Source organism: Heteronotia binoei, chromosome 4, assembly GCF_032191835.1.
Source record: "Heteronotia binoei isolate CCM8104 ecotype False Entrance Well chromosome 4, APGP_CSIRO_Hbin_v1, whole genome shotgun sequence".
NCBI classification, from domain to species: Eukaryota; Metazoa; Chordata; class Lepidosauria; order Squamata; family Gekkonidae; genus Heteronotia; species Heteronotia binoei.
In genome coordinates, this window is record NC_083226.1 from 120,430,489 (window position 1) to 120,455,802 (window position 25,314).

The 25,314-nt window shown below is 43.6% G+C and overlaps 1 long non-coding RNA gene across 1 annotated transcript in view; it reads left to right on the forward strand.

The window, feature by feature from the left end:
* Positions 1–22,493, forward strand: part of LOC132569531 (uncharacterized) — a 149,939-nt gene extending 127,446 nt beyond the window's left edge. Inside the window, exon 4 of the long non-coding RNA XR_009555271.1 lies at positions 20,293–22,493. This is a non-coding gene — a long non-coding RNA (uncharacterized LOC132569531). The remainder of the gene's footprint in view (positions 1–20,292) is intronic.
* Positions 22,494–25,314: the final 2,821 nt, after the last annotated feature.

Here is a 25,314-nt window from a genome sequence, read left to right on the forward strand (position 1 = left end):
TTGCAATCCATTTGAATTTGTACTGTTATGCCAATAAATGTGGTATCATCCATGTGATGTGATGAGGAAAACTTACTCCATGTTTATACTGCATAGTATCATCCCTGATGGGTGTCTCTACGAACAGTTTTTTGTCCAATCACATTGCTGCCTCATTGGTTTAGGGAGGGCTCCCATTCTATATAGGGAGCCCCATGGCACAGAGTGGTAAAGCTGCAGTACTGCAGTCCTAGCTCTCTGCTCATGACCTGAGGTCGATCCCGGCAGAAGCTGGTTCAGGTAGCCAGCTCAAGGTTGACTCAGCATTCCATCCTTCTGAGGTCTGTAAAACGAGTACCCAGCTTACTGGGGGGGAAAGTGTAGATGACTGGGGAAGGCAATGGCAAGCCATCCCGTAAAAAATTTATAGTGAAAATGTTGTGATGCGACATCACGCCAGAGTCAGAAATGACTGGAGCTTGCACAGGGGACTACCTTTACTTTTTACCTATTCTATATAACTCAGATGTCTGTTTGCTGGAGCCATTCTAGAGACTAAGGATTAGTGTGATAGCAGGAGTAAGTAAATGATTTGCTTAAATAGTAATATGCTAATTCTAGTAGGATCCTACAGCTTCCCTTCACTGCAGTAATCATCCATTTATCCCTTCTCTATTTCTTGTTGTTTAACCAGTTTTTAATCCATAAGAGGTCCTACCCTCTTTCTCCATGATTGCTAAGCTTACTCAGAAATCTTTGGTCTTCTCCTTTTGGAACACAGCACATGGTAAGAAGGGGCTTAAACCTTTCCATGTCCCATTTTCAGAACCTGAAACTGCCTTAGGGAGTTGCTATTTGCCCCACTGCAGAAACTTAACAGAGTACAGATGGGGCTCACATTTACTGCAAGCAAGTTTCTACAGTGAGGCAAGGGTAGCTCCTTGGGGTTGTTTTAAGTTGGGAAAGTCAGGGGGAAGGTTTATGCTTCCTTTCCTCATATACTACAGTCCCTATCCAAATCAGGCCCCCACATGTCTAGAACTGAGTTCCAAGCATGGAACTCCAAGGCCTTGAAGAGAGTAATGTGTAGTTTTAAGCCTCGCTTCACAGGGGGATACAAAACTGCATTTCAATTTGCTGAGATTAAAAAAAAATTACAGGTGGAAATGTGTTTCTCATTGAAACCAGTGTAAACATCACTCAGATGCACAATGCCATTAAAGAACTGAGTTTTAAAAAGTAAAGTGAACTAAAGTCAAACCTGCATAAACTTTCTGAGTACATTCCTATTAAATAAATAAAGAGATATGACCATCCTGATTCTTATCTAAACATAATACCATGTACATTACTATAGGACATATTGCATTTTAGATCATAAACAAACTTTATTTAGCTTACATCTGTATTTTCTGCAGATTGCTTTAGAAGCCTGGGGAATTTTTCTGCTTAGTACCATAGGCTTGCTACTTGTATAAAAGAGCAATCTCAGATGTTAAAAAAGAAAGCAGTTATATCTACTCCTAAGGACCAAGTAATTTCACCAGTTTGCAGTGCAGCCCTAAACACAGTTACATCCTCTTAAATATATGGTTTTAGAAAGTTGGAACTCTGTTCAGGATTACACTGCTGGAGGACTATAGTCTACATTGATATGTTAATCTTGTCCCCCCCCTCTCCTTTCAAAAAAAGCCTACTCAACATGGTAGTTGCTTTTTTTTGGAAGAATCAGTCAATCTGGTGAACTCAGGTAGAATTGATGCTGACTGCCTGCTCACTCTCCTTTCTTATTTACCTTAGGAAGAGTTTTAGAGAGATAGCTAACTAATAGGTGTTAGCATGGGTGGAAGAAGAAATTTTGGGGAAAATTCTTAACTCACAGCATTGTGATAATAAATGCAAAATTCAGTTATTAACTTGAAGAGCACAAAGAGGGCTTTGCTGGAACAGACAAAGTATCATCTAGTCTTGGATCTTTTCCCCCCAACTCTGACCAGCCATGCTTCCAGGAAGCCCACAAGTGGATGTGAAGGCGACCACCCTCCCACAACACTGCTGGAAGCTGGGGTAGCATAATCGCTAAGATAATAATCTGTGGCCCAAGAGGTTCCAAGTTTGAATCTTGTATTGGGCATTAAATCAGTAGTTGGCTTTAGGCAAGGCAGTCTCGCTCAGAATCTTTTCTACAATATGGGATATTTCGAGAAGTATAGGTGTCCCTTACAGAGCTGTCAAATTTAAAACAATATATGTGAAGTCCTTTGAACACTGAAAGCACTAAATGCTAAACAGTACTGTTTATCCCCAGATATCAGGTATTGCCAGGTATCAGGTATCTGAACAAGTGAGTAGTAACTTATGAAAGCTCATATTCTGCCACAAATTTTGTTAGTCTTTAAGTGCTACCAGACTCTTGCTCTTTTTCTGCTTTTTATCCCCAGTAACTGCTATTATGAAGCATACTGAACATATATGATTAATTTTGCTACCTTGTTTAATAGCTATCCTGAATTTTCTAATTTCTTGTAAAGCTACCTAAGCCAATGGCAGCAAATTCTATAAGTTAATTGTGTAAAGAAAGAAAACCTTTAATAGAGTTTGATAAATGACTGATACTGACACTGGGTCCCCATTCTCGTGGCTCGAATCCAGACCCCAGGGGACTTTAATGAGAAGAAAAGAAGCTGCGCCTTGCCAGAGGCTAAGCACATTTCAGAGAGCTCTGAGAGAGAGCAGATAAGAAGTGCTATAAGGGTGAGGTTTGGCTTTCTAAACAGCTAGGGGAGTTAATGAGAATTTCTGAGATTGTGTGACTGTGTGATTGCTGAAAATTCTGAGCTTGTGGTTGCTGGGGAACTGCTGTTTGTTTGGTTTGAGTGGGCTGAAGGTGATTGTTGCTGATTGATTAGGAGTGGCTGTGTTCCTCGGGCAGACTGAGGCCCCAGGCTCTTTGCATTATTAAGCTGCGCCTTGCTAGAGGCGTGAGCCAAAGGGTGAGAGCTAAAGGGTGAGAGCTAAAGGGCTCTTGGCCTGTGGCTCTTAGCCTGTGGCTGTGTAAGGACCAGGAACCCAGATCCCTATTTTCCTTGTGTTCCCAATAAGGTAAGTAGACCCTCCAGAAGGAAAGCTACATAAACAAACAACATTAAAAGGGGACCGTATATTTTAAAAAAAGCTATCATGAAGGTAGAATGCCAGCAGGGGGGTGGGGGATTTCCAGTGTTTTGCACTGAGTGTCACATGTATGACTATCTGCCCATAGGACAGAAATCTTGAGTGTGTGCTCGATGCAAGAGCTCCTGGTATTCAAGGAACGAGTTCATACTCTTGAGGCTGACGTGACTGACCTGGAGAAGCAGAGACAGTCAGTTAGGCACTCGGAGAAGACTCTCAGGGATATATTAGATGAGCCCCGCTCTGAACGTGGCAGTCCCATTGCTGCCAGGGAGCATGAGGGTCTAGAGAGAACAGGGCACCGTACTGAGGATAAGGGGAATGTGCCCTCAGAAGGGACCTCTTCTTCAGTAGGTGAGCGGGTATCCTTTTGCACCAAGGAACCATCCCTGGGCAAGGAGAGAGGGGGGTCTTGGTAGACGGTGATTCGATCCTTAGGCAAGTAGACAGCTGGGTGGCAAAACTGCGTACTGACAGTATGGTGACTTGCCTGCCTGGTGCGAAGGTAGCGTACATTACGCGAGTAGTAGATAGGCTGATAGACAGTGCTGGAGAGGAGCCAGTGGTTGTGGTGCATGTTGGCACCAACGATGTGGGGAAATGCAGTCGTGAGATCCTGGAGGAAAAATTTAGGCTGCTAGGAGGGAGACTTAAGCCCAGGACCTCCAAGGTAGCCTTCTCAGAAGTGCTACCTGTTCCACGTGCAGGGCTGGAGAGACAGGCACAAATTAGAAGTCTCAATGTGTGAATGAGACGATGGCATAGGGAGGAAGGGTTTAAGTTTGTTAGGCACTGGGATGCTTTCTGGAACAAGCGGGAGCTGTACAAAAGAGATGGTTTCCACTTGTCCCCAGATGGAACCAAGCTGCTGGTCAAAGTCAAAGTCTCAAGGCAGCAGGAGGAAGGTGGTGGGCCTAACTTGCCTGGGAAATTATAAATGTTTGTATACAAATGCTAGAAGTGTTTGAAGTAAAATTGGTGAGTTGGAATGTTTAGTGTTGGGGGAAAACATAGACATTGTTGGAATTTCAGAAACTTGGTGGAATGAGGAGAATCAGTGGGACACGGTGATTCCTGGATATAAGTTATATTGGAAGGATAGGGAGGGAAGGGTTGGAGGTGGGGTGGCTCTGTATTTCAGAGAGGGTATACAGTCCAGTAAGACTGAAGTCAAAGAATTAGATTCCCTTCTAGAAATGCTTTGGGTCGAAATAGAGGGCCCAAAAGGAAATTTAACTATGGGAGTTGGTTATTGCCCACCAAATCAAAAGATAGAGGATGATTATAATTTGATGGAAGGATTAAAGATAGCGGCTAAACATAAAAACTGTGTTGTAATAGGTGATTTTAACTACCCACAGATTGATTGGGTCAATATGTGTTCAGTTCGAGAGAAAGAGATTGAGTTTCTAGATGCTCTCAATGACTGTGCTATGGAGCAGATGGTCACAGAACCTACCAGGTTGGTACATCTCTCACCAAGTTCTTTCAGAACTCGTGGATGTATGCCATCCGGACCTGGTGATTTATTAGTTTTTAATTCATCAGTCATTCTCTTGTCACCTCAATTTGACTCAGGTCTTTCAACACCCCTTCCAAAATTAGTGGTTCTGGAGCGGGCAAACACTTCTCATCTTCCACAGTGAAGACTTGGTGAGAGATGTAAAAGTGATCGTGCTGCTTGGGAGACCAATGCAACCACGTTTAACTTTAAAAGGGGTAAATTCTCTGAGATGAGGAAGTATGTGAAGAGGAAACTGAAAGGCAAGCTAAATACAGTCAAAACCCTTGGGGAAGCTTGGAGGCTATTTAAAACTACAATCCTAGAAGCTCAGATAAAATATATACCACAAGTTAGGAAAGGCACAAACAGGTATAAGAAAAGGCCTGTATGGTTAACAAACAAAGTAATGGAAGCTGTAAAAGGTAAGAAGGACTCCTTTAAGCGATGGAAAGCTTGTCCAAGTGAGATTAATAAAAGGGAACACAGGCTGTGGCAAATCAAATGCAAGACTATGATCAGGCAGGCAAAAAGGGACTATGAGGAGCATATTGCAAAAAACATAAAGACCAACAATAAAAAATTCTTCAAATATATTAGAAGCAGGAAACCAGCCAGGGAGGCAGTGAGGCCCTTGGATGACCAAGGGGTCAAAGGATTACTGAAGAAGGACAGGGAAATGGCTGAGAAGCTGAATGCATTTTTTGCCTACGTCTTCACTGTAGAAGATGAGAAGTGTTTGCCCGCTCCAGAACCACTAATTTTGGAAGGGGTGTTGAAAGAACTGAGTCAAATTGAGGTGACAAGAGAGGAGGTCCTACAAATGATTGATGACTTAAAAACTAATACTGGCTCAGTACTGGGTCCCATGCTCTTTAACTTGTTCATTAATGATTTGGAGTTGGGAGTAAGCAGTGAAGTGGCCAAGTTTGCAGATGACACTATATTGTTCAGGGTGGTGAGAACCAGAGAAGATTGTGAGGCACTCCAAAGGGATCTGTTGAGGCTGGTTGAGTGGGCGTCGACGTGGCAGATGAGGTTCAATGGGACCAAGTGCAAAGTAATACACATTGGGGCCAAGAATCCCAGCTACAAATACAAGTTGATGGGTTGTGAACTGCCAGAGACTGACCAAGAGAGAGATCTTGGCGTCGTGGTAGATAACTCACTGAAAATGTCAAGACAGTGTGCAATTGCAATAAAAAAGGCCAACGTCATACTGGGAATTATTAGGAAGGGAATTGAAAACAAATCAACCAGTATCATAATGCCCCTGTATAAATTGATGGTGCGGTCTCATTTGGAATACTGTGGAGAATTCTGGTCACCGCACCTGAAAAAGGATATTATAGGATTTATTACCATATGTTATTAATAAAATTGTTTTAAGTAAAAAAAAAAGGATATTATGGCAATGGAAAAAGTGCAGAAAAGGGCAACTAGAATGATTAAAGATTTTGAACACACACACATATATTGGCCACTGTGTGACACAGAGTATTGGACTGGATGGGCCATTGGCCTGATCGAACATGGCTTCTCTTATGTTCTTATGTTCTTAAAAGTTGGTTTTTATATCCTGCTTTCTCTCCTGGAAGAAGTCTCAATGTGGCTTACAACTGCCTTCCCTTCATGTCCACATAACAGACATCCTGTGAGGTAGGTGGGGCTGAGAAAGCTCTGAGAGAACTGTGACTGACCCAAGATCACTCAGCTGGCTTCATGTGGAAGAGTCGGGAATCAAACCCGGTTCTCCAGATTAGAGTCTACCACTCTTAACCACTATGCCACGCTGGCTGTCTATGAGGCATGGCACCCACTCCTTTATTACTTTCACTCTAATCCTGTTGTCTCTCTTCCTTTGCAGTACATACACTCTTTTTGGTTGGATACTATTATGTTTTGAATCTGTAGTTAAATGCCTATAATTGATGTTACATTGATCTTACATCTTTAAACAATTTTTTTGTTTGGAAACAATTTGTTTGTTTGGAATTGTCTGGTTTCACTTGTGTTATTATTTTTTTTTTATTTTTTGTATTTATATCCTGCCCTCCCCGTTGAGGCACTCTTTTTGTTTATACACTGTTTTTGTGTCTTTGTGTAAACTTCATGAGTTGCATCCAGTCAGCTATTCTCCATGGAAGTTCTATCTCTTCCTCTATTTATTGTGATTGGAATAACTTTGCAGTAGACTTTGAAGCTCCTAAAGGAAGTCCCATAGTGCAGAATGGTAAGCTGCAGTACTGTAGTCCAAGCTGTGCTCATGACCTGAGTTCAATCCTGGTGGAAGCTGGGTTCAAGTAGCCAGCTCGAGGTTGACTCAGCCTTCCATCCTTCTGAGGTCAGCAAAATGAGTACCCAGCTTGCTGGGCGTAAAGTGTAGATGACTGGGGAAGGCAATGGCAAATCATCCCATAAAAAGTCTGTTGTGAAAATGTCATGATGTGATGTCACCTCAGAGTCAGAAATGACTGGTGCTTGCACAGAGAACTACCTTTACTGTTTTACTTGAAGCTCCTGAGGTCTGGAAAAGCCCGTAGGATGCTTTTAAAAAAGGCCAGAGTTGCTCTATTCTGCCAGAGGTGTTAAAACAGCCTTTATGCTGCACACTTGTGCTTCAGATACCGGGGAGGGGAATGCTTGCTGATGATGTTACGGCCAAGCATTCTGGCTGCACCTTACACTTCATTCTTAAGGCTGTGCAAGCAATATTGTAGACCTGTCATTAGCCTCACACCTCTGGCCATGCTTGGGCTTAAATTGCCCTAAACAGAATGGGAAACCTAAGGGCAGTCCAGATTTTCTTAGCTGGCAGAGACATTCTCAAGAATTCTCCTCCCTTTGCACATGTGGTCCTCTTACTTTGCTGGTTTACTTTTAGAACTTCTTAAAGTCACTATTTTAAACATATGAAGCAATACTTTTTCTATTATTTATTTTTTCTTTACAGAACATATATCCTGCCCTTCTACTTTAATCAAGGCCACCAAGGTAGCTCACAGATTAAAAACTCATAAAAAAAAACACATTAAAACCCAACAAAAGCCTGCCATTCAAACAATGAAAACCAAGTTAAAGTACACATACAAAATGAATATGTAAAATACATAAAAATAACAATTAAAAACAGGATGGAAGGAGGGATCATTGAGGGAATGCCAAAATAAACAAAAAAAAAAACTTTACACTTTGACAGAAGAAAGCAACAGAAGAGGACAGGTGAGTCTCTCTGGGAAGAGAGTGCTAGAGTTTTTACCCATGCAGTCTCTCCTATATAATTCCTTTAGTTGACTGGCTGTCAGGCTCTGTAATGTTTATGACTAATAACTGCAACATACTAACCATATGGACTTTTGATACTAACCCAAAGATCTTTCCTGTCATATAGTTACTGTGCATATCAAAAGAGAAAGCAAGTGATGTGTAAACATTGTTGATGCTCCCAGGGACCAAAAGAATGCAGCCGTAAAAAAAAGATAGCTTGGCCGCAAGGCAACTTCTCAGGGGAAAGAGATAAGCTGAAGTCCGTGTGAAAGTTTGCACCTCCAACCCCTTGATGTTTTGGGAAAGGGAGCTTTGTTTAGAAATGCTTTGATGTAGAATCCTTAAGAATAGTTACCGCCTAGTTGCAGGCATCAGTCTCAATCTCTGTATCCAGCTATGAGTTTCCAATAAAGTATCATTTTTGTTTCAAATGAATACTGCCTTGAGATTCCTTCGCCTGACATTTTGAGACTGATCCTGCAAGACGGAGTTTATCTGAACCGGCCACTTTGAAGTCGAATGGCTGAAAAAGTTCCGGGGAACGGAGAACCTCCAGGGGAACCATAAACTCCCCCGTGGCATGTCCTTGGACCGAGATGAGCTACGGGACTTGAGTCCCCCTCCTACATCAAGACGCTATTCATCAGCCCTAAGCAGTGGAAGCCGAGAACCTCCACAGCCCTGATGGATCCTGCCCCGGCCCGCCACGAGAACCTTCTCACCTGGCCAACGATGGGAGCTACCGGAGAAGACGTCGATGCTTCCCAAATAAGCCTGCCCGACTCAGAGGAGGAGGAGGTTGAAGAGGGCCCCAGGGTAAGGGCGAGAATGCCCGACTGGAAGAAAGAATCCTGGGGAAGGTGAAAACCCAGATGAAGGGGTTGGCTAAAGATCTCCGCGGGGAGATCAAAAGCAACACCGACGTGATAGCCAGGGAGGTGGGACGACAGATCGACTGTCTGCAGGCCCTGTGGGAGCTAGAGCGATGGCAGCCCCAAGGACTGGATCCATCCGGTCACCAACCTCCAGCAGGTCTGGTGCTGCCAGTGCCTGCGCCGCTGGCCCCTCCTCCTCCCCTGGGGGCCCCGGCACCCCGGGAACCGGTGAAGAGCAGAGAACTAGGTTTCAAGTACGACGGGGATCCCAAAGAAGTGGAGTACTTCACCATCCAAGCCACCAGCTACATACACTACTGGGGGAACATGTTCCCCGATGAGGCGAGCAGGGTGGACTACCTGGGGTCGAAGCTGACGGGAGCGGCCAAGCGATGGTACGTTAGCCTGTACGAGGCCTGGGGTTCGGAGTTGGGAAGTGTGCATGGGTTCCTGCAAGCAATGCTATGCCAATAAGAGGACCCCCTCCGAGAGACCCGGGCCCTCACGACGTTGAAAGAATTGAAACAAGGGAATAAATCAATGAGAGAGTACACCGCCGAGTTCCAGACCCACAGCACGAGAGTGAGGGGTTGGAATGAAGTGATGAAGATCGAAGCATACCAGGGTGGCCTCCGGTCTAATCTACTCAACCAGGCACTCCACCAGGCCCGCCCGACCACCTTAGTAGGGAGGATGCAGCTCGTGGGAGAGGTCGAGACCAACCTAGAGCGAGTGGCCCTACAACAGCAGCAGGAGGGAGGTAAAGGGGGGGGCGTGAGGCTCGGTTGGGGGCAAAGACTGCGTCTAAGAAAATTACACCACCCAGCAGTGCCACCAAAGGGCCCTCATGCCACAAGTGCTACCGATGTGGGGACCCCGGGCACTTAGTAGGAGATTGCCCCGAGAAACCTAGAGGCCCTCCCTTTACCCAGAAGACAGTGGCACCCAAACCAAAGAAAACATCAGGAAAATCGAAGGAGCCCAGTCGGGGCAACACCGCACTATTGGCGGTGCTTGACGAGGATTTTACCAGGGAGAATGAGTCGGAGGAAGAGGTGGAGCCGGCGGGAAATGGGGACGACCTGCCCTGAGCGGTGCCGGAAGGCAGGTCGAAGCCACACTGGCACCACTGCGGGTGAGAATATCCGGAGAACTGTTTCTGGTCCCTTTGACTTTGTTGAACCCCAACTCCAAGAGCCCTAATTGACTCAGGGTGCACCCGGGAAATTATCACCCAGAGATTAGTTGAAGCATTAGGATTAGCACGAACCCCCCTGCTCCACCCACTCCAATTCGAACAAATGGATGGGACAGTAATGAAAGGGGAACCATGCGTGGAAAAGACCCAATTCTTTCTGGTGGGGATTAAAGAGCACTGGGATATGGAAGTGTTTGTAATCACCCCTCCTCTTCGTTCGACGTGGTGGTGGTGGTGGGTTGGCTAGCAAAACACCAACCGATCATCCATTGGGGAGAGCAAACCATAGACTTTGATAGCAAAAAGTGCACCCGCCACCACTGGTCATTAGAATGGGGCCCCTCACCTCCACCTAAGAACGAGAGACTGTGTTTAATGATAGAAGAAGTGAGGTCCATCCCCAAAGAGTACCGAGACTTACGTAGAGCATTTAGTGAGGAGGAGGCAAATGAACTTCCACCCCATAGAAGCACAGACTGTGCCATAGAACTCATACCGGGCCAGGAATTGCCCAAAGCAAAGCTCTACTCAATGGGATGGGCAGAGAAGGAGGAACTGAGGAAGTTCCTGGATAAAAACTTAAAGCGGGGATTCATTAGACCAGCAACCACACCCCACGTGGCCCCGGTACTGTTCTGAAAGAAGAAGTACGGGGGGCTTAGACTTTGTACGGATTTTCACAGGATAAACACCATTTCCATGTCAAACGCATACCCAATCCCCCTGATCAAAGACTTATTGAGTACGGTGTCAGAGGGGTCCATCTTTACCAAACTAGATTTGAGAGATGCATACTTCGGAGTGAGAATTAAGGAGGGAGATGAATGGAAAATGGCATTCAATACACCCATGGGACAATTTGAGTATTTAGTGATGCCATTTGGGCTGCAAGGCACACCAGGAGTGTTTATGAACTTCATCAATGAAGTACTAAGGGAATACCTGTACAAAGGGGCGGTGGTGTACCTGGATGACATCATTATCTATTTGAAAGATCTACGGTCCCACATAAAGTTGGTGAGGAAAGTACTCAACACGTTACTAGAACATAAATTGTATGCCAAACTGTCAAAGTGTGAATTTCACCAAGATGAACTCGATTACTTGGGATTTAGAGTCTTGGGGAAGGGACTAGCCATGGACCCAGTAAAAATACAAGCTGTACTAGACTAGGAACACCTGAGAACACATAAACAACTCCAATCATTTCTCAGGTTTGCAAATTTCTACAGGGGGTTCATAGAGGTTTTGCTAAAGACATGCTGCCTTTGACCGACCTGTCAACAAGCATTCGACAAGTTAAAGCAACTGTTCACGAGCGAGCCTATCTTGGCGCACCCAAACGAGCTCAAACCCTTCGTGGTGCAATGGGACGCTTCCGATGTAGCCATGGGAGCAATATTGATGCAGAAAGATAATGAAGGTAGATTAAGACCATGCGCATACATCTCCAAAAAGTTCTCTAACGAATGCAATTGGTCAGTCTGGGACAAGGAGGCGTTTGCCGTAACGTTCGCATTAAAAACCTGGTGCTCGTGGCTAGAGGGGGTGTGAGTGCTGTTTGAAATTTGGACAGATCACAAAAACCTAGAGGCACTAACTGGGCACCGAAAACTAACCGCCAAGCAGATCCAGTGGGCAGGGTTTTTTGCCAAGTTTGATTTCACGCTAAAACACATACTGGGTTCCAAGAATTTTCTAGCAGACGCACTCTCCCAGCTACCGCAGCACGAAAGTCAGAAAGAGGAAACTATAGATTCCCTCATTCCCCCCTCGGCAATAGCAGGGGGAGTGACCACGTGATCAGGAAAAAAACCCGGGTCCCCAGAGCCATGGGGGGGGGTAGTAAACTGATCACCGAAACAGAACAAGAGGGAGAGGACCACCCGGAAGAACTCTCCAAAGGAGAAGGGGGGTTTTGGTACCATGAGGAGAATTTGTACATCCCAAAAACCCTCCGCCAAGAAGTACTGCAGCACTGCCACAACAGTAAACTAGCCGGGCATTTCGGCTACGTAAAGACGCTGCACTTAGTAAATAGACAATTTTGGTGGCCCCAAATGAAAAAGGACGTTTCTGAATTTGTAGCTTCATGCCCCATGTGTATTATGGCCAAAAAGAGGGGAGGGAAAACTCCGGGTCTACTTCGCCCCACGCCTACTGCTGAGAGACCATGGTCAGTGGTATTAATGGACTTTATAGTTGAGTTACTGGTCTCTCAGGGACGCACCGTAATTCTGGTAGTGGTGGACACCTTCTCCAAACAGGCGCATTTTATTCCGTGCAAACAAATACCCACGGCTAAGAAACTGGCCCGTTTATTTTTCCAACATGTTGTCAGACTGCACTCATTCCCCGATAAGGTCATTAGTGACCGCGGCTCGCAGTTCATTGCCAACTTCTGGCAGGAGTTCTGTAAAGTAGCGGGCATAGAACAAGGACTAAGTTCCGCATACCATCCACAAATGGACAGACAGACAGAACGTGTGAACGGGCTTCTAGAACAATATTTACGGTGCTATGTGAACTATCAACAGACAAATTGGGTGGAGCTACTCCCCTTTGCAGAATACGGGTACATTAACAGCGTACATAGCTCTACTAAGACGTCGCCATTTCAAATTGTGAATGGCTACGAAGGAAAGCCATTCCCACTACTGCTAGCTCCAGAGGGAACAGCGCCACCTGCCTCTAACCAGCAATGGTGGGAAACTTTAGCCAAAGGGTGGAAAGTGATCCAAAAAAACCTGGAAACGGCTAAACAAGACTATAAAAAACACTTCGATAAACAACACTCACCCGAATGGGATTTCAAAGTGGGAGACACCGTGTTTCTATCAACTAAGAACTTCCCGTTGCCACAACCCTTCCGGAAATTAGCGTATAAATACTTGGGTCTTTTTAAGATTAAGAGGGTCATAAATTCATTGACAGTGGAACTAGAATTACCAAAAATGTTTAGTAAAATTCACCCTGTTTTCCATTGCAGCCTTCTGAAAAAAGACACTGGATCTACGTATTGGCATCCACGCCCAAAGACGCCAACTCGTATTCAAGTGAAGGGTCAGAGTCATCATGAGGTGCAAGAAATACCAGATGCTAAAGTAAAGCGGGGAGTACTACACTATCTGGTCGGTTGGAAATACTTTCCCCCTAGCTGCGACGAGTGGGTCAAATCACCAGACCTCCGCGCACCCTCGCTCCTAAAAAAGTTTTACCTACTGCACCCAGACAAACCCCGAGCAGGAGCTTAGGGGGGGGGGGCAGTATGGCAGGCTCTGTAATGTTTATGACTAATAACTTCAACATACTAACCATATGGACTTTTGATACTAACCCAAAGATCTTTCCTGTCATATAGTTACTGTGCATATCAAAAGAGAAAGCAAGTGATGTGTAAACATTGTTGATGCTCCCAGGGACCAAAAGAATGCAGCCGTAAAAAAAAGATAGCTTGACCGCATGACAGCTTCTCAGGGGAAAGAGATAAGCTGAAGTCCATGTGAAAGTTTGCACCTCCAACCCCTTGATGTTTTGGGAAAGGGAGCTTTGTTTAGAAATGCTTTGATGTAGAATCCTTAAGAATAGCTACGGCCTAGTTGCAGGCATCAGTCTCAATCTCTGTATCCAGCTATGAGTTTCCAATAAAGTATCATTTTTGTTTCAAATGAATACTGCCTTGAGATTCCTTTGCCTGACACTGGCCATAAATCAGTTACTCTCCCATTGGCTGAGCTGCCTATCACTGCTTTGCAGAGGACAGAAAGAAAGCCCTTCCTTGATTGGCTGAGGGAGGAAAGAGGTGGGAAAGAGCCAGAGAAAGTCTTCCCTCAATAGGTTGAGGGCTCTTCCCTCTCCTCTGAAGGGAAATGCCAGAGATGGGGGGGGGGGGGAATGGTGTCCTGTGGCAGCAGATCAGATACAGGGGTGGATGGGTGGGGTGGGGTGGGGAGGGAAAGCCAGAGAGAGACAGAGAGAGAATGAACTCCTGTGTTTAAGACTAACAACATTATCAGAGAGAGAGAGTGTTGGTCAGAAAGGTATCATTAAATGCCTTTGAGGGAGAACTCATTGGGCCCAGTCCTGTCTAGGGCTGCTAGTTTCAGGTTGGTGGGAAATTCTTGGATATTTTGTGGTGGAGTTTGAGGAGGACAGAGTTTGAGGAGGGTAGCTGAATATAATGCCATGGAGTCCACCCTCCAAAGCAGTTATTTTCTCCAGGGGGAGAGATATCTGTTGTTTGGAGTTGTCTGAAGTTCAGTTGTGATACCAGGAGATCTTCTTCAGGCTCCACCTGGAATTTGGCTATGCTAGGCTTGGTGGCTTGCTACTGTTCAGCAGCAGCAGCCCCCCTATGACAGCCAGTGTGTCATAAAAGTTAGGGCTTCAGAGCAGGGTCTGTCAGACCTAGGTTCTTGCTGAGGAAGCTGACCAGTCACAGACTTTCAGCCTAACTTACCTCACAGGGTTGCTGTGCAGATCAAAAGGGGGACAGGAGAATTATGCAATATCCTTTGATCCCCCCCCCCCCCCCCGTGGAGAAAGACTGTATTTTTCATAGGTAGAGGCTGCAGGGAGGTGGGAAATGATGGAAAGCTGAAGTCAGAGGGGCAGATAAAGGGAAGGAGATAGGGTTGCCAACTCCAGGTTGGGAAATTCCTGGAGATTTGAGGGGTGGAGCCTGGAGAGGATGGGGGGGTATGAGAAGGGGTGTGAACTCAGACAGGTACAATGCCATAGGCTCCACCATGCAAACCAGCCACTTCCTTCTGGGGAACAATTGTTGCCAGTTTCCAGGTGAGGGCTGGAGATCAATCAGAATTACAACTGCTCTTCAAATGGCAGAGATCACTTCCCCTGGAGAAAATTGCTGCTTTGCAGGGTGGACTCTGTGTCATTATACCCTGCTGCTTCCCTCCTGGTTTTGTCCACATCTTGATTTCAGACCACTCACAGACTTTCAGCTTTCAGCTTAACCTACCTCACAGGGTTGTTGTGCAGATCAAAAGGGAGAGAGGAGAATGGTGAAAGCTGCTTTGGTTCTCACTGCGGATAAAGACTGTACTTTTCCTAGGGAGAGGTTTCAGGGAGGGGAAAGAAGATGGAAAGATGAAGTCAGATCAATTCCCCTACAGAAAATGGCTGCCTTGGGTGGTGTCAGGGCTCATGACAGGTGGATGGGAAGATAGCAAGAGGGAGGCACTTACGTATGGCCTCTTTCTAGAGCGCATCATATTTTCCTTCACAATGGGCCATATTCCTAGTTTCTAGAATAATGCTACAGATCAAATGACAATGAATAAACTATACAAGTTATATTCCACTTGTTATTTGTTTCTGAGTTTGACCTTTGTGTGCTATTATTCCTATTTGTGGAATACTGCATGGTGGATTTCTGTCCTAGGGTGCATTTGAACCTTTGCTTCCTCATTTAATGCCAATGCAAAAAAGGTTTGTTTATGTATCAGAGCATGTGGCTTGAGTTAGGGCAATGGTGTTTAGCATCTTGATGTAAACCTGCTGATATCCAAATATTTGCGCTTAACTAGGTTGTAGACTGGAACAAGGAACCTCAATGCTACAGATGTGTGAAAATATGATGGAGGAAAGTGGCATATGCCAATCTAATCCACAGGGATGTGGAATTATGATTATCTGTTAATGTATTAGTTATAATGGTCTATTTTATAATGTAGGAGGTGTAGTATTTATTATGATAATGCTTCTTTTCAAGTTCGGTTGATAGTATTGCATTTTCTTGTAAGATTAAGATTCTTGTAAACCAGACAGTGATGAGACAAAAGGCAGAAATGTAATACTGTATTAGCATTAGTAAATGAACTGTTTTTTAGGTCTTTTTAAAGAACACAATCATTTTTTGGAAAAAAGCTCCAGCATGATTTAAGGAACTAGACACAACAACATGAATTAAAGACAGCATGTCATCTTGACTTTCTGACCTTCCTTTGGGTTTCTTCTTCTGCAGGTTTAAGTCATATTGATGTTATTTGTCCAGAGATTTCTTTCTCTCTCTCTCTTTTACAACCACTTTCATTAATGATGTCATAATTCCCCTTGCAAAGTTTAAAGGAGAAAAATCTAGCAATTGAATATCATATTTAATGAACTCAACCCTCCCTCCAACTATTTTCCTTTTTGTGGGTAATTCATATTGGATTCCTTTCAGTTTTAACTTTAACTTTTATTCATACAGTTACTCTCCATTTCTCTTCCCAGAATACGCTAATAAGAACCAAGGCTGTGAATACTGTTCACTGTTAATAGAATTTCAGCACTTAATTTAATAATGAAAATAACTCTCAACGGTTACAATCTTTTAAGCATTTTTTTGCTAGTTGGGGACCCTGTCTCACCCACAGGTCTTGAGCAATGGGGAGAGCCAGTGGGAAACAGGAAATAGGAAACAGAGAGTGACTATAAATGGGCAATCTTCGCAGTGAAAGACGGTAAGCAGTGGCGTGCTGCAGGGCTCAGTATTGGCCCCCATGCTCTTTAACTTGTTCATTAATGATTTGGAGTTGAGAGTAAGCAGTGAAGTGGCTAAGTTTGCAGATGACACTAAATTGTTTAGGGTGGTAAGAACCAGAGAGGATTGTGAGGCACTCCAAAGGGATCTGTTGAAGCATCAACATGGGAGATGAGGTTCAGTTTGGACAAGTGCAAAGCAATGCACATTGGGGCCAAAAATCCCAGCTACAAATATGTTGATGGGTTGTGAACTGGCAGAGACTGACCAAGAGAGAGATCTTGGGGTTGTTGTAGATAACTCATGAAAATGTCAAGACAGTGTGCGATTGCAATAAAAAAGACCAACGCCATGCTGGGAATTATTAGGAAGGGAATTGAAAACAAATCAGCCAGTATCATAACGTCCCTGTATAAATCGATGGTGCAGTCTCATTTGGAATACTGTGTTCAATTCTGGTCACCGCACCTCAAACAGGATATTATAGCATTGGAAAAAGTCCAGAAAAGGGAAACTAGAATGATTAAAACTTGGAACACTTTCCGTATGAAGAAAGGTTAAAACGCTTGGGGCTCTTTAGCTTGGAGAAACCTCAACTGCGGAATGACATGATAGAGATTTACAAGATTATGCATGGGATGGAGAAAGCAGAAAAAGAAGTACTTTTCTCCCTTTCTCACAATACAAGAACTCGTGGGCATTCGATGAAATTGCTGAGCAGTAGGGTTAGAACGGCTAAAAGGAAGTACTTCTTCACCCAAAGGGTGATTAACATGTGGAATTCTCTGCCGCAGGAGGTGGTGGCGATAACAAGCATAGCCAGCTTCAAGAGGGGTTTGGATAAAAATATGGAGCAGAGGTCCATCAGTGGCTATTAGCCAGAACATATTATTGGCACTGTCTGGGGCAGTGATGCTCTGTATTCTTGGTGCTTGGTGGGGGGGGGGGCAAATTGGAAGGGCTTCTAGCCCCACTTGTGAACCTCCTTTTTTTTTTTGGCCACTGTGTGACACAGAGTTCTGGACTGGATGGGCCATTGGCCTGATCCAACATTGCTTCTCTTATGTTCTTATGAGTGACAGTAGCCATGGCTGGCCATGTTCTGCAATGCAGGGTGGGCTGCATGAACATATTGAAGGTTGGGTGGCAGCAGTGATGGGAAAACCTGGCCCTCCCCCTCCCAGGTGGACCCATGATGGAATCTGAACTATGTCTGGGGGAGGGGGGAGGAGAGGGGCCACCAAGTAGGAAAACCACACCATGCTGCCCAGCCAGCTCACTTGGCTGCATGGGATTGCTGCAAATCACCTGGGGTAGCACAAGAGGGAAGTATTGGGATGCATATCTGCCTATGGTCCATCATTGCAGGGAGTGGCACTGGTCCCCAGATGTGTTGGTGACACAACTGGGTGAGAGTGACCTGCAAAGGCAAAGGCATTGTCTTGGCACACCAGGCTGAGATGGATTTGAGGACAAGGGTTGAGTTCCCAACCATGGCTCTCCTTTGTTCAGACTGGCCTGAGGCCAAATGCCCAAAGAGCATTGATGTTGCAAGGCAAAAGATGACCAACAGCCTGGGAAGGAGCATAGGGGCTATGGGGAGTACAGTATTTGATATCCAGATATCTCACACTGAGTAGTGGTCTTGTTTCAGCCTGACGGTGTTCACTTGTCTCCATAGGGAATGGACATCTGGCTTCATGGGGTTACGTATGGCTTGCAGACTTGGCTTTGGCTGTAGGAGCATTCATGGGAGTGGGATGGGGGAACACCTGGCTCTCATGGCAGTATCAGCATGGGGCCGGAACCATTTTAGGAAGACTCAGCATTGGGATTTCCTTAAGGGATTTTGGAGTGAGGGCTTTCAAGGGTCACACTCAGCTTGGGCGCTGCCAAAGGGTTACCCTCATGCTCAAGTGGCAGGGGAGACCATTTAGTGGTGATCAACCTTGTGGAATTCACTAGCCTGCAATCACATGGTTTCCCCCACTTCAGCCAGTGGGATGGGTACTTTGACTGGCAGATGGGTCAGTCAGTGCCAGGATCTGGTGGACACATGCTGTGCCAAGGCTTCTTACAGCTGTAACCAGTAAAAGTTGTGGCCATTTTATTCCACATTTTATTCCAAAATGTGTGTGATTGTGTTTTAGGTGGATTTTGTAATGGGTTCTTGCCTTTGCTGTCCTCTCCCATTCTTTAGGTGTTGGGATTGTAAAAGTTGATGTAGTCTCACATTTTTTCTGATGTCACCTTTATGGCATTAGGGTTGAATCCTATTCCATTAGGGTTAAACCTAGTTGTGAAATGTACTCTGTTAGGGTTAGCTGAATCATTTACTTTATGGTAAAAGTTTGGTTACTTCTAGCAATGGGGTTCTGTGGAAAAATATTTCTGTTTATGTACTCCTAACTAGGGCCACAAAAATGGGGAAGTACTCTGCATCTAGTAGTAAGGACTACAGATCATTATTGTCAGATCTGACAATCTTGGTCATGTTTTTGGAGGGAGGAAATGTGGGGATTTTTGGGTACAGGAACTCATTTGCTTATTAGGACATGCCCCTGACCCTAAGCCAGTCAGAACTGTATTTCTATGCGTTCCTGTTAACCCCCCCGCCCCCGAGTACTACAGTGGGCAAGCAACTCTGCAATGGGCTAAAGCAGGGATCCCCAACCCCCAGGCAGTGGACTGGTCTGGGTCCATGGTCTACTAGCAACTGAGCCATGAGTTGTATGATTATTTCATTATATATTATAATGTAATAATAGAAATAAAGTATACAATTGTATCATCTTGAAACCACTGCCCCACCTCCCCCGGCCCATGGAAAAATTGTGTTCCACAAAACCAGTCCCTGCTGCCAAAATGGTTGGGAACCGCTGGGCTAAAGCATCTTTGGGTAAAGGCCCTGGTGTCTTATACTCTCTGTGTAGCAGGAAAGCAATAGTAGGCAATCTGAAATAAGATAACAGAAATTACTCATTCAGGGAACAAAAGCTGTTTTTGAAAGCTGTCAGGTTGCTGAGAGTTATGATCAGCATTGACTTCTGTCTTGTAAAACATATTAATCGAATCTCCTCATGAAGCTGTGTTCTAGAGGACTGTCGTTTCTTTCAAAAGAACACTTCACAATAAGTGATGAGGCTTGACTACATGAACACTTCCATTGTAAGTTCAGAATGTGCATTTATTCCCAGTGTGTGTGTGCATACACACACAAATAGATCTATATGTTTTTCATATGTCTTAAGCCTGAAGCAGGAGCAGGAGCATCTGTAGAGATCTGTTTATTATGAAACTCTTTGCAAAAGTCCTGAGCACTGAACCTCGACAAACAGTTGAAAATATGGCCTGTCTGTGCAAACTTCAGTGTATGACAAGGAGTGTTGGCAGCCTGCCTGGTTTCAACTTAAAGGATTGTCATTCAGGGGAAAATAAATTTCTCTAACTAGACAAAAGTCATGTTTTCATGTTTTACTGCAATCAGACTGATACGGCTGATAATTTAAAGTCTCAACACTAATAATATCTGTGAATAATCAGTTTCCTCAATTCATTGTAACTACAAGATTCCTTCATTTTTTTTCTGTGTCTCTATAAATATGACTAAGATATTTAACAGCCCAGATATTCCCTCCCACCCTCACTAATATTTCATGACATATATTGAGCAATTGAGAGCTTGTGCATGTATTAGCAGATCCATTTGGAAGCAGCTTTTTACCAAATCACAACAAGCTCGTATGTAATCAGAACTGCAAACCTTTCTTATAACATTCCATTCTATTTTAATTTTATGTATATCTTCTAGTCTGTTCGCCTGTCAAGGAGATGTGGAAATGTGCTGGCATTCCAGCTGAAGACATCATTATGAGTGAGAAAATGCTCAAGGCCTTTTAAAAAAGTGGGTACTGAAAGAGACGCTTCCCTTCTTTGACTCCAGGGGATGCTGGTAGCTGGCCCAGCAGACAGGTACTGGGGGTCAGAGGCTAGCATTGCTGTGTGTGTGCTGCACACCCTTAGGATTTCTCCAGGAGATGGGTAAGCAAGTAATCATCCCCAATCTTAATAAGGAGGCATTGCATGAAAAGAAGAACTTGACAACAAAAGAAAAGCAACCTGCAAGGAGCGAAGTCTGGGCAACACAACACTTGGCAGTTGCAATTTTAATAATCTGACAAGTTGAGTTCCCTAATCTTTGTTATTGATATTGACGGGAAGCTTCATAAGGTTTTAGAGATTTGTATCTATTAAGACATGCCGCAGTGTTCCTACAACATGGGAACAAGTTTGTTGGAGATCACTGCTCTTCTTTCTCTGTGATAAAAATTGATATGAACTGTTTTAAACTGCTGGCAGATAATTACTCTGAACACTCAATAAGGAAAGCTATATCTTTAGAGTCTTCCTTTATCTAAAAAAAAATTCCACTTTTTCCCTCTTTTGTTTCTTTGATTACTTAGAGCCCTGTAATCAAACTAAGCTTAGTTTCAGGACCCTTGGGGCAGTATCTCTTAGTTCCCTGTCAAGCTGCGTTGCAAAACAATCAATCTTGCTCTTGCACTCTCTTGGCGGAAGTGCCACGACACCAAGAGTGCAATGCTTTGCTCTTGCCATGAAGCCTCAATGACAAAAGTTTTTATAAGAAGCTGACTGTATTTAGGGTTATGAATATGCAATGACTCTCATTAGTATTGAAGCACAGGAGCAGGGGCTGACATCCCCCGCCACTTTGAGCTGCTGCAGAATTGTCTAATGAATTGTCTTGCTCTTTCACTTGCACAGGCTTTTTCTGTTGTGGCTCCCTGTTCCAAGGGGAGTTGCCCAGTTCGAGAATACTATTGACTGCAGAAATTAATTGCCAAGAACTGCTCTTGATTTTGTTAAACAATCTTGAGACAGTGTTTAAATTGTCAAAACAGAAAACCATTCAACTTTACAGAAGATAAAACCAACAGGAGGGAGGGGACCTATGTGTCAATGTGATTTGGACACACACTTTGTTCATATGTCTACATGTACAATGCAGGATTTTTCATTTATATGCAGATATACATATATGTTCATGCATATATGTACATACACTCCCTCTGCACCCCCTCCAATCCCATAAGGTCAACACAGGGAAATCAAGTCATAGATATCTGACATTCTCTTGATCTGGTATTTTCCTTCTCAATAGAACAAAGAGGGATGACAGAAGGATCTCAAAATGAAAGCTATTCATACAGCACAAAGCTATTTGGTGAACCCTTTAAGACTCTTTCTCACACTTTCTCCCCCTTTTCCAACTGGGCCCCTGCCAAACATTTTGTGGTTCACACATACACAATCTTACATGAATACGAGGCCGATAATAACATTTGCAGCGACTGATTAAGATATCTGCCGTGATGTGGAGTATATGAGAAGCAGCAAAACATGCTCAGCTACATGGCTCAGCAGCATAAATTATCTTTCTTTTCTCATTATACCTACTTCCTTCAATTTTTTTTTTAATATAAAGGGGCTTGGGCACTCCTCACAGGTTGTGAAGACAGGAATGGACTGGAATTAATAAGCTCTTCTAAAAAGCCTAAGAAGCAGGTTGAAAGATGTGCAAATAGAATTAAGCATATAGACTTTGCAGCAAAAGGGATAGCCTCATATGTTCCTTAATTCGTTTTATTTGTAATGGAAATAGTCACAGTGGGAGGAAGAGGAACTGTTCCTTTTTGTTCCTTTCCCCCATGCAGAACAAGAACTTTGTGTACTCCTTGACCCACCTCTTTCAGTACCGAGATTCGTATTTTCATCTTAAGTGGGACCTCATATATATCTATACGCACAGTTTAAAAAAAATATAGTTCTGACAAAAGTGGAACAAGTCTCATACATCAAACACTTGTTACCCCTCTTGGCCTTAGTGATTGCACATGACTACGAACAAGTCAGTGATAAAATCTGAAGAAAGATGAAACCAATCTGAGCCTTTTTAAAGACCATCAATCATTCTGTGCAACCATGATATTATTAGTTCAAGTAAGCCTTGTTCTCCCATTTAATGGACACCATTCCCGCCATCCTTTTCCTACCCCACAATGCTACCATGAGAAATTATTTTATGGACAATATCTTAGTAGGGAACCAATCAGATCTAATCATATAACAAGCTACTGAATTATTCATACACCCTTTTTTGCATTTCAGCTGTTCATTGCTGTAAGCTCATGCTTCTAAAAATGTGTGATTTTTTAAAAAGAAAATGACAATATTATATTAAGAAGACAATATAATATTGTAATGGCACATGGTTTCCCCCCATAATATGTGAATTTCCCACATATCATTGGTTTCCACTTGATGTTTACCACATGTGAATCACTACAGAACAGTATTTGGTTCCTGTGTTTTTTAAAATTACGCTGTCACTAAATCCTAACCACTCCCAGCTGTAAAAACAGCAGGCACAAGGACAGCAAAAGTGAAACAATTGTTTTGAAACATAAAATGTTCAAATCTTCTAGAAAAATAATAACTGACATGTCTCATGGATGTTGTTATGAACCCTGGAACTGTATTGTATGAAAATATTTCAGTTTTAATTGCAAATCTGAGCAGAGATGATTTTGGGTCTGTAATTAGCACATAAATTCCAGACTTTTTGACTGCTGTGAAAATACATAGTATTTATGGAACGATTATCTAATAGTTCAATGTTTCCTGCTCTCAGTGAATACTGTAACATCTGATTTAATAAAGGAAAAAATGGTTAATTCATGGATATCTAATATACAGCATTCAGTCCCGTTCAGTCCAACTGCAGCAGACTTCACTCAAAGTGGTTTTAAAGGTATGGCCTTTGTAGCATTTCCTCACCAGCATGAATGACAGAAATCTATTTCTGTGAAAGACAGACATTCCTGCTTCAAAAAACAAAAACAAAACTGATGGGACATCCTTTCCTCCATTAGGTCAGCGACTCTGAACCAGTGTCTGCCTCTTTCTCAGGGCATGATTGAATTAATCTGTTTCAGAGCTTGAGGCTTTGAGAATATTTTGTGGGAAAGTCGATCATACATGTAGGAGTCAAAGAGAATAATTAGAAATGTGTAGTGGCAAATTTGAGTGGCAGTGGACCCTCGCACACTAAATATGGAAAGAGGTGTAGCCTGTTGGCCCCCCTCCCCTGGTTAATATATTTGCACTGGGATGTGAGTCTTACAGGCATTATGTGTCAGGCATGGCTTTTAAGGCTGCGGACTAATAGAAACTTTAGCTCCACAGAATGAGAATAAAGTACTGCATGAGAGGTACTTGGCAGTATTCAAATGATATACAGGTGCATACCTGTTTTTTTTAAAGCAATCCTATTCAGGGATGGATAATTCGAGACCTTATTTTGGGGAGACACACTTGCTTCATTCTTCACTAACTTTTTCTTTTTCCTTTGTGAATGCTTACATACTGAACTAGACAGATTCTTTAAACCCTTACACAGTAACCTATTCTCTTTCCTCTGTGAAAACTTACACACATATTAGCCTGCTGTCTCCACCATCACCTCCATCCTGAGAAATTTGCTGTTTTCTGGCATATGTCCATTGGGTATAATCTGTTGCTGTGTGAAGAGGCTGGTGATTGTGCTTCTGATATTGAGCAGGTGATTCAAGTTTGTATTTACCAAAGCATGAAGTCTGATTACCTTTTCCTACTGTGAAATGAAAGGTATACAGCTGTATTGTTAGTTGTCAAATAATTTGAAAGATTCCAGAGATATCCAAGGAGAGATGCAATCTCCACATCAGGGAAATGTCATTTTAGGGAACATCCAGTTTTGCTGAGGACCCTTCTGTAGTTCAGTAGCTAACCAGACATGATTGCTCTGCGTTTCTTAGCAAATTGGGTGGGTGACCATGGACCGCATGAATATTGCAAGTAGAAAATTAGCATACCATGAAAAAGGCAAGCCTTTGCCCTGACATGCCCCATTTATCTATGCAGTCTATAAAAAAGGGTGACATATTCACACATGCAGTCTTCTTCCCCACCATATCTGCAGCTTGCAGTAATGTAGTCAAGAAAAAAATGCTTTTCTCTTTGATTCCACTGATTGAATAGCCACTGGTTTCAATGGCCTTTGTTACAGCGCCACTAATTTGTTTATTTTCATTAATAATCTGCCTCTTTCAGTGAGGTTATGTGGGGGCTACCCAATATGTGCCTCTGTGTGTACATGGAGTTGTATCCTGACAGAATTTTCCTAATTCTCTGTTCCAAATGCAGCTCACTGATCTCCAAGGAATGCCACACTCCTGGGGGGAAAAGGAAAATCTGAAGAAGTTATGAAGGCAATCTGCAATAGAAAAGGAGAAGAGATGGAAATTTCCAATTTACTCTGGAGCCAACCCATGGCAGGGAGCTGCAGCTGATCCAATCTTTTGGCTGCATTGCTATGATAAGAAACAGCTAGAAACAAGAGTTTGCTGCATGCAGACATTACAGTCTTATGGGCAAAAAAGAGAAGTGCAGGTATCTATTTTTTAAAAAAAGATCATGGGAAGCATCTCTCTGAGCAAGTTGTTAATTTCAGGTTTTCCTGCAGGACAGTATCCGCCCTCTCAGTGTTTTGTTGACAAGAGCTCTCATTCAAGTCTGGATTTTCTTAGATCAAAGCTTGTTGTGAATATTACCCTCAGCTGAATGAGTCTGCAGGGGGCTGAGGATCTTGAGGCTAACATAATAGGCCAAAGGTAGGCGAGTCATTCCTGGCTTTAGTCACAAGTCTGCAAGGGTTTATGTCACAGAGCACTCAGAACAGGTGGTTACAGCCCTGCAATGACAGCCTTCCTCT